We start from the raw sequence: 10,682 nt of genomic DNA, 5'->3' as shown, positions 1-10,682 counted from the left end.
TGCAAAGGATCTTTAGATAGGCTGGTTGCGTCTCTATCATTCCCTCCCTCTTCAAAAGGATTCGTCGTCGAATCAGATTCATCACCTACATCAAACAAAGATAGATCAGCCACATTAAAGGTAGCTCTTACATTACCATATTCACTCGGCAAGTCCAGCTTGCAGGCATTGTCATTGATCTTCTCTAGAACTTGGAAGGGTCCATCTCCTCTTGTTTGCGGCTTAGATTTTCTTTCAGTGGGAAACCTCTCCTTCCTCATATGAACCCAAACCCAATCTCCTGGTTCAAAAATTACTTTAATACGCCCCTTATTTGCTTGCTTTGCATATTGCTCATTCTTCCTCTCAATGTTGGCTCGAACTTTTGCATGCAACTCCCTAATAATATCCGCCTTTTTCTCACCATCCAAATTGGTACACTCATTAGTAGGCAAAGGTAAGATGTCCAAAGGAGTCAAAGGATTAAAGCCATACACAACTTCAAAAGGAGAATAAGAAGTAGTAGAATAAACAGTTCTATTATAAGCAAACTCAACATGTGGCAAGCATTTCTCCCAATTTTTCAAATTCTTTTGAATGATAGCACGCAACGAGGTAGTAAGTGTTCTATTTACTACTTCGGTTTATCCATCCGTTTGAGGATGTGCAACAGTAGAAAATAAGAGTTTTGTTCCTAGTTTATTCCACAAAGTTTTCCAAAAATGACTTAGGAACTTCACATCCCTATCACTTACTATTGTTCTAGGCAATCCATGCAAGCGCATTATCTCTTTAAAGAACAGATCAGCAATATGTGTTGCATCATTGGTTTTAGAGCATGCAATGAAATGTGCCATTTTACTAAACCTATCAACAACGACAAATATACTATCTTTGTGACCTTGAGATCGAGGTCATCCTAACACAAAATCCATTGAAATATCAGTCCAAGGTCGATTAGACATAGGCAAAGGTGTATAAAAGCCATGGGGCATGACTTTAGATTTAGCTTGTTTACATGCTATGCACTTATCACAGACAGATTGCACATCATGCTTCATGTTAGACCAATAAAAATGCTCATGCAATATTTCTAAAGTCCTTTTTATCCCAAAATGTCCCATCAATCCACCACCATGACTTTCTCTAACTAGCATTTCACGCAAGGAACAAACAGGCACACAACTTATTTTTCTTAAACAAGAAACCATCATGCCTATAAAAGTCCCCAAAAGCATGTTTAGAACAAGAATCCCATACTTGGCCAAAGTCAGAATCATTAGCATATAAGTCCTTTATAAACTCAAAACCAAGTAATTTAGTTTGCAAAGAAGTAAGCAATGCATACCTTCTGGACAATGCGTCAGCCACTATGTTTTCCTTACCATTCTTGTACTTGATTACATGAGGAAACATCTCAATGAATTCCAACCACTTGGCATGTCTTTTTTGAAGCTTACCTTGAGATATTAGAAACTTCAAGCTTTGATGGTCAGAATGAATTATGAATTCCCTTGACCACAAGTAGTGTTGCCAAGTTTGCAAAGCTCTCACCAAAGCGTACAACTCTTTGTCATACGTGGAATAATTCAATGATGCCCCATTAAGCTTTTTACTAAAGTAAGCAATTGGTTTAGAGTCCTGCATTAGTACAGCCCCTATACCAACACCAGATGCATCACATTCAATTTCAAAAGCTTTATCAAAATTAGGTAAACAAAGCAAAGGTGCATTGGTCAATTTTTCTTTTAATGAATTAAAAGCTTCCTCATGCACATCCTTCCACTTCAACACAACATTCTTTTTAACAAGTTCATTCAAACGTGCAGCAATAGAACTAAAGTTCTTTACAAACCTTCTATAAAAACTTGCTAAACCATGAAAACTTCTTACCTCATTTGCATTCTTAGGTGTAGGCCATTCTCTAATTGCCCTTACCTTCTCCTCATCCACACTTATTCCTTTCGAGCTTACAACAAAACCCAAAAATACAACAGATTCATGGCAGAATGAACACTTTTTAAGATTAGCATATAATTTGTTTTCTCTCAAAACATTAAGAACAACATGCAAATGATTAACATGTTCATCTAAGGTTTTGCTATAAATCAAAATATCATCAAAATACACTACAACAAATTTCCCAATGAAAGAACGCAAAACATGGTTCATTAACCTCATGAAGGTGCTGGGTGCATTAGATAAGCCAAATGGCATCACCATCCACTCATATAAACCATATTTTGTTTTAAAAGCTGTTTTCCATTCATCACCTTCTTTCATGCGAATTTGATAGTATCCACTCTTCAAATCTATTTTAGAAAACACACACGAACCATGCAATTCATCAAGCATATCATCCAATCTAGGGATAGGATATCGATACTTTACAGTGATTTTATTTATAGGTCGGTAGTCCGTACACATGCGCCACGTCCCATCTTTCTTCGGAACCAAGATCACAGGAGCAGAATATGGGCTAAGACTCTCCCTCACAAATCCTTTTTGCAGCAACTCATCTACTTGCCTTTGAATTTCTTTTGCTTCCTCTGGACTTGTTCTGTAGGCTGGTCTATTTGGGATTGAAGAACTTGGAATTAAGTCAATCTGATGCTCAATACCTCTTGTAGGAGGTAATCCATGGGGGATTTCTTCTGGAAAAATATCACCAAATTCCTGTAACAAAGAAGCAACCATACTAGGCAAAGAAGAATTGAGTTCGTTAGTGAAATAAACATCCTTGTGTATGAGCACAAGTAGCTTCTCTTTTGCTAACAAGGCACTCTCAACCTCTCTTTTGCTTGCAAATGTACTCACTCTCTTTTTTTTCTCTTCTTTGGATTCTGATTTATTCTTTTCTTTCTTCTGCTCACTCTCATTTTTCTTATCTTTCCTCTCTTTTTCTTGAATGCTCAATTGCTCCTCTCTCAACTTACACTCTCTTGTAATTCTGATTTGATCAGCATAGGCCTCGGTTGGTTGGAGAGGTGTTAAAACAATGGTGTGATTGTTCATAACAAGAGTGTATTTATTTTTGTACCCATCATGAATAACCCTTCTATCAAATTGCCACGGACGCCCAAGAAGTAGATGTCCAGCATGCATAGGTGCCACATCACAAAGAACTTCATCCTTGTATTTACCAATGGAAAATGAAATCATCACTTGCTTAGTCACCCTTATGTCTCCACAATCATTCAGCCACTGAAGTCTATATGGATTAGGGTGCTTTAATGTGGGCAAACTCATTTTTCAACCAACAAGGTGCTAGCAACATTAGTACAACTTCCACTATCAATGATTAAGCTGCATACCTTGTCGTTTATATGGCATCTTGTATGAAATATATGCTCACGTTGCTCCTCATTACCACCCGCCTTAGGTTGCATGTTGAGAGCATGCCTAGTAACAAGCACATCTCCAACAACAGGTTCAGCAACTTCAACATCACTACAATCCTCCAATGGTGGCATGTCATCATCACTTGAGCTCACACTCTCTATGTCTCCATTATCCAGCAGTATCATGGCTCTTTTATTCGGACATTGAGAAGCAATATGTCCAACTCCTTGACACCAGAAACCTTTGATATCACGAGATCTAGAGGATGAATTAGTTTCCATTTTATCTTTAGGTGCAGCAATCGAATTTTTGGCCTTTGCATCTTCTTTTGGCTTTGACACAAATTTGTTGTTTTGCCAATTCGATTTCCATGAAGAACTAGTTGTAAATTTGGAAGTACTCTTAGCTTTCAATTGCCTTTCCACTAGAATAGCTTTGTGCAGCAAATCCTCCATCTCTATATAATGTTGCAATTCTACCACATCAGCTATCTCCTTCTTTAAACCTCCAATGAATCTAGCCATAGTTGCCTCTCGGTCTTCTTCAACATTGGCTCTAATCATGGCTATTTCCATCTCCTTATAGTAACTTCCACACTCATGGAGCCTTGAGTTAGACTTTGCAATTTTCTGTGCAAATCTCTATAGTAGTGGCTGGGTATAAACCTTTTTCTCATGACGGCCTTCATTTCATCCCATGTACCAATAGGCCTCTCCCCATTTCTACGTCTATTAGTCACAATTTGATCCCACCAAATACTAGCATAATCATGGAACTCAACAATGGCTAGTTTAACCCTCTTCTCCTCAGAATAATTATGACATTCAAACACATGTTCAACCTTGCTCTCCCACTCTAAATATAATTCAGGATCATTTTTACCTTGGAATGCAGGGATTGTCATCTAATACTTCCCAAATGACTGTCTTTTCTTGATTCATCTCTTTGCCTCCTTCCATTACTTCTTCCATCCGAATACTCCTCTTCTTCTCCTTCTTCAAACATCCGCCCCCTCAAAGGTTTGAGTTTGCTTGGTGATTCCAAATCATTCATTCGTGCACCAAGCTTAGTAAGTTGATCAGCAGTGGCTTTCATCCATAACTTCATATCAACATCTGGTTGTTCACTACCTTCACTACTCATCTTTGTATGCTGCAATCAAAAGATTAGTATAAACAGAATAGGTCCTCACACACTCCTCTCTCTGGTGGACACTCTTTTATGGCTTTTTCTTGATGATGATCTCACTCTCTTGTCTTTTACCACTCAGCTTCACCTTATGAGCTCTTAAATAAGAATCTTTTGGATGTTTCTACACAACAGGAAACAGTAAGGAGTCGATGATAACCTTAGGGAACAAGAACTCGCAAGGAACAATTTAATTGGAACCAACAAGGGGTTCAAGGAATGTTTGAATTGAGAACAATTCAATGGAAGCGTTAAAGAACCAACAAGGAAATTAGAAGCAAAATCTGCCCCGAATTTTTTCTTTTTTTTTTCTTTTTTTTTCTTTTCTTCTTCTTCTTTCTTCCTTTCTTCTTTCTTTTCTTTCTTTCTTCTTTTTTTTTTTGAAATAGCAGAACAGAAAAGAACAAAGGAAGATGACACAAATCGATTAAAGGAAGATGTCACCAAGGATATAGAGATAAACAACAGCGGAACACTTTTTTTTTTTGAATTAAACAAGATAAACACAGAAAGGATAGATAACACCTGATTTCAGGAACCGGGCTCTGATACCAAATGATAAGAGCACACTTCGGACCGTCCTGGAAACAGGTAGAGAAAGAGGAACTTGACCCTATCCGCGACCTGCCGGTAGAACCAAAGTTATCAAAAGAAGCGTGACCCTAACTGCGACCTGCCGGTAGAACCAACATTATCAAGTTCTAATCCAAGAACAAAGGTGAAGCTCTCACATAAGAGAAACTCTCAAATTTCATTCATGCGTCCTCCTCCTCTCAAGTACAATCAGGTGCTATTTTAAGGCTGAAATAGCTTCAAAGAGAAGCAACTTCTAGGAAATTACATAGCACTACTTGTCATGCATTTACCAAGGCTGCGTTTACCAAGGCTTGGAAAAATGCATGTTACACCTACTCCTAGAAAAGTAACCAGAACTTAGGAAAAAGATCCCAAAGTAATTATAGTGACTTTGGGAACTACAAGAAAGTCTGAATGTGACTTGGGGAATACAAAATATCATCTGAAAAAATCACCCAAAAATATGCACGAAAATCCAAATACAGTAGGATAGTTGGCCTTCCCATGAATGCTTCTTGTTATGTGATTTGGACTTTCCAAAGTGTTGTCTTCAGGTTGGACTCAAAGCATCTTCACCCAGTTGTACGAAAGTGACCCAATTAGGTGCAGCCTCTATCTCACGTTGGTCTTCTTTTTCTTTGATTTTTATGATCAGGCTTTCCAAAGCTTGTTTCATCCTCTTAGTCTTGGCCCTAGTCATAGGACCTTCAATCCATGCAAAGGATCTTTAGATGGGCTGGTTGCGTCTCTATCATTGCTCCTCTATAAGAGGACCCTCAAAGTGGAGGGATTGGTATCTGGTAGAGCTGGAGAGGCTAGGAGAGCTTATTGTAATCATTTGAGTGGTTATTCAATAAAGTTCTCTTCCCCTATATTTCTCCTTCTCCTTCGTGGTTTTTTCTGGTGTTGTGTTTCGCTGCATTATTGTTGTTAGGCGTGACCTAAATCATAGAAACTAGGTACCCATGCCAAGAAGGCTGATCGGTTATCTTCGGTACACCGAGCCGCACGTTGTTGGGATTCGCTTTAAAATCCCTTCGTACGTGACATCCTCTTCTCCATTGACAATGGAGGTCACAAGAGAGGCTATGCACCCCCTGCACAAGCATGATGTTCCCAAGCCACAGGAGTTCTGCAGACGACGGTCCGCGAAGGAGGTAGATAACTTTCTTTTCGTCGTGGAACAATACCTGCAGGTTACCGGCGTGAGGGAGGAAGCCATGAAGGTGAGCACGGCGGCCATATTCTTGAGGGACGTGGCGATGCTTTGGTGGCGACGTCGGGCCGACGATGTGAAGCGAGGGGCTGTTCCAATCACCACTTGGGTACAGTTCCAAACTGAACTTCGAAAGCAATTCTTCCCCGCGTTCGCTAAGGATGATGCTCGAGCACGACTACGGCGACTGACGCAAAAGGGTGATGTGCGTGAGTATGTGCGAGAGTTCAGCGAATTGTTGTTGGAGGTACCAGACCTCAGCAACGAGGACTCTCTCTTCACTTTCCTTGACGAGCTCAAACCGTGGGCCAAGATGGAATTGCAGCGAAGAGGAGTCCAGAGTTTGAACGAGGCGATAGCTCAAGCGGAGGCTCTCATCGAGTTCAAGACTAAACCCACAGCTCCCAAAGCCCAAGCATCGAAACAAGGCAAAGGTGGGGGAGCGAAATCAGGTCACAAAGGAGGTACAAAAGGCTTGAATCCGAGCTCCTCGAGTGGAGGGGCTTCCCAAGCGAAGGGCAAAGGGGTGGCGCAAGGTACCAGCACTATCTCATGCTATATTTGCAATGGACTGCACAAGGTGAAGGACTGTCCATTGAGGGGCAAGATAGCATCTATGGCGGTGGAGGAGAAGCAAGAGACCGACCAAAGGATGGGCTCACTTAGTCTCAATGCCCTGAAGGCCAAGGGGCCATGAGGTCTGCTCTATGCACCTATCTGCATTGGTGGTCACACCTTCCAGGCACTCATTGATATGGGTGCCACTAACTTCTTCGTGGACCTAGCTACGGCAAAGAGGTTAAATCTGAAGATTGAACATGATGAACACACGTTCAAGGCGGTCAACTCCGCAGAAGTGGCTACCAGCGAAACGTCGAAGGATGTTGAGATCCAATTCGGCGCATGGACCGGACGGGTGACAGCGGTGGTCGCCCCGATCGACGACTACAAGGGGGTCATCGGCATGTCTTTGCTTACCCAGCTACAAGCCATGATAAAGCTGGATTTAGATGTGGTGGTGGTCCTGAATCCGAGTGGAGCTTGCGTAGTTCCAGGGAAGCGAGTTAAAGGGACTCCGCAGCGAGTCCTATCGGCGATGCAACCTGCTAAGGGACTGAGAAGGGGACTTCCAACATATATTGCATCCCTTCAGATGGAAGAACTACTGGAAGGAGAGGAGATTCCAGCGCCCATCGAGGGTGTTCTCACTGAATTCGGGGATGTGATGCCCCCCGAGTTACCCAAGCAATTGCCGCCAAAAAGAGAAATCGATCATCGGATTTATTTGGTGCATGGAGCACGTCCACCAGCTCAAGCACCATATAGGATGGCCCCACCTGAAGTCTAGGAGCTGAGGAGGCAGCTAACGGAGTTGGTGGACAGCGGGTTCGTTGAGAAGCACGATGGTTCGTTGAGACTCTGCATCGACTACATGGCCCTCAACAAGCTCATAAGATGAAGAACAAGTACCCCATTCCTTGGATTGATGATTTGTTCGATCAACTTGGCAAGGCACGATGGATTTCCAAGTTGGATCTTCGCAGTGGGTACTATCAGGTTCGCGTGGCGGAAGAGGACATTGAGAAGACTGCATGTGTGACAAGGTACGGGAGCTTCGAGTACCTTGTCATGCCTTTCGGCCTCACCAACACACCAGCAACTTTCTATGCTTTGATGCAGCGTGTACTCCATGACTTCATCGATAAATTCGTGGTAGTATACTTGGATGACATTGTTGTGTACAGTCGGACGTTGGATGAGCATGTGGCACACCTGAGGCAAGTCTTCTCTACCCTATGGCAGCACCAACTCTTTGTGAAGAGGGAGAAGTGTGTGTTTGCGCAGCGGAGGGTGCCGTTCCTCGAGGACATCATTGGGGATGGCAGGCTCATGTTGGATCCCTCAAAAATTTCAGCCATAGCCGAGTGGGAGGTACCTACACATGTTACACACTTACACTCTTTTTTTGGCTTGGCAAATTACTATAGGAGGTTCATCACCGGATATTCGAAGTTATGCGCCCCACTGACGGATTTGTTAAAGAAGGATCGACCATGGCGATGGTCAAACCAATGTCAGGAGGCATTTGATCGTCTCAAGCAGGCGGTCACGGCGGAGCCGGTCCTCGTGCTACCGGAGTTTTCTATTTCTTTTGAAGTCCACACCGACGCATCAGATTTCGCCATTGGAGGGGTGCTCATACAAGAAGGGCACCCAGTGGCCTATGAGAGTCGGAAGTTGAACGACACCGAGCGCAGGTATACGGTTCATGAAAAGGAGATGACAGCGATTGTGCACTGTCTTCGAATCTGGCGTCATTACCTCCTCGGATCTAAGTTTGACGTGCGCACGGATAACGTGGCCACAAGCTACTTCAGACCCAACCAAAACTCACCCCCAAGCAGACGAGATGGCAGCAGTGTCTGGCTGAATTCGATTTCGACATCGAGTACAAGCCGGGCCTAACTAATTTAGTCCCTGATGCTTTGAGTAGGAAGGCACAGCTGGCTGCAGTCTCTTCCTTTTTCGGACCAGCAAGTAACCTAATGGAGAGGGACAAGACCGAGATGGAGAAGGATCAATGGGCCACTTCCATGGGTGAACTCATCAAAGACGGCAAGGCGCGCCGTTTCTGGACGAAGGAGGGCTGATTTTGACACGAGGGCGACGTGTCTATGTGCCTTCAGGTGGAGGGCTGAGGCGCGAGGTGTTGCGAGAACACCATGATTTTATGTGGGCGGGACATCAGGGGGTGCATCGGACCCAAGCTCTCATAGAACATAACTACTATTGGCCGAAGATGCGGGATGACATCGAGGAGTATGTTCGCACTTGTCTGCTATGCCAACAAGACAAGGTTGAACATCGAATGCCTGCGGGGTTGTTGCAGCCATTACCTATACCAGAGCGTCCGTGGGAGAGTGTCTCCATGGACTTCATCATCGGGCTACCTCTGGTGGATGGGAACAGCTCTATCATGGTAGTGGTGGATCGCTTCTCGAAGACGGAGTCTTCATTGCAGCACCTACTACTTGCCATGCGGAGGACGTGGCGCGGTTGTTCTTCACATATGTGGTGAAATATTGGGGGATACCGTGGAGTATCGTTTCTGATTGCGATGCTCGCTTCACGGGGAGGTTCTGAACGGAGTTATTTCGGATACTCGGAATGGAGCTGAAGATGTCCACGGCCTTCCACCCTCAGACCGATGGCCAAACAGAGTGAACCAATGCATTATTGGAGATGTATTTGAGGCACTATGTGAGTGCCAACCAGCGGAATTGGGTGCGACTCTTGGACCAAGCCCAATTCAGCTACAACTTACAGCGATCGAAGTCGACAGGTAAATCACCATTCGAGGTGATTACGGGGCTGCAACCAGACACTCCGGAAAGTATCGCAGCGGACTACATGGGACGTAGTCCGACCGCCTACAGGTTCATGAGGGATCTGAAGGAGGATACAGATTTGGTTCAGGTCTCCTTGTGGAAGGTGACCAAACGGATGAAGAAGTGGGCTGACATAAAGCGGCGGGCAGCTGAATTTCAGGTTGGTGATCGAGTATTGGTGAAGCTTTACCATCACATGAAATTGAAGTCGGGCTACCACAAAGCACTTGTGAGGAGGTATGAAGGTCCCTTCATCATCACACATCGAATTGGAGAGACAGCATACCGATTGTCGTTGCCTTCCAAGCTGAAAGTGCACCCGGTGTTCCACGTGTCCCTGTTGAAACCGTTCAAAGAGGACACAACTAACCCTTCTTGGGCTCAAAGCAGGTGAGCTCCAGTAGCCGTATGAGTTCATTACACCAAGAAGGTTTCTGAAATCAAGGCAGATAGGAAAAAGGGTAACCGTGTGCAATACTTAGTCCGATGGAAAGGACTATCAGATTCAGAAGCAAGCTGGAAATATGGTGACGAACTATGGCAGTTCGAGGACGTCATCAACGAGTACCGCCTAGCCTCGTCGGGGCGACTTCGGCTTAGGTGAAGGAGGGTGTCACGGCTCCTCGAATCGGGGCTGGACCGGACGCGGATCAAGGTATAAACTAGATCAGGTCGCTGGACGGGTTCGAGGTCTGACGGTGCTCTCTAGAGATTTGGGCAACTTGGAGACCAAATCTGGGCCCTAGGATCACCTAGAGAAATGTGTACAAGATGTAGGAGGAATACTCAAGAGCATGGGGCCATGGGCACGTGCTCCAAGGTGTGTATTGTTGAGAATAAATGCTGGTTCATCATTAGGAGGAAAGCTGCTGCAACGAGACTGATTCAGCGTTGTGGGCTTATCTCGAAGCATGGACTGAATGCGGAAAATTGGGATGCATTAAAATGTGTGTCACTGATGGAGGAACATGGCATAAGTTTTCAGAAGGCAA

This window comes from Phoenix dactylifera, unplaced genomic scaffold (assembly GCF_009389715.1).
Source record: "Phoenix dactylifera cultivar Barhee BC4 unplaced genomic scaffold, palm_55x_up_171113_PBpolish2nd_filt_p 000539F, whole genome shotgun sequence".
Lineage (NCBI taxonomy): Eukaryota > Viridiplantae > Streptophyta > Magnoliopsida > Arecales > Arecaceae > Phoenix > Phoenix dactylifera.
Note: the sequence above shows the minus strand (reverse complement) of the source record.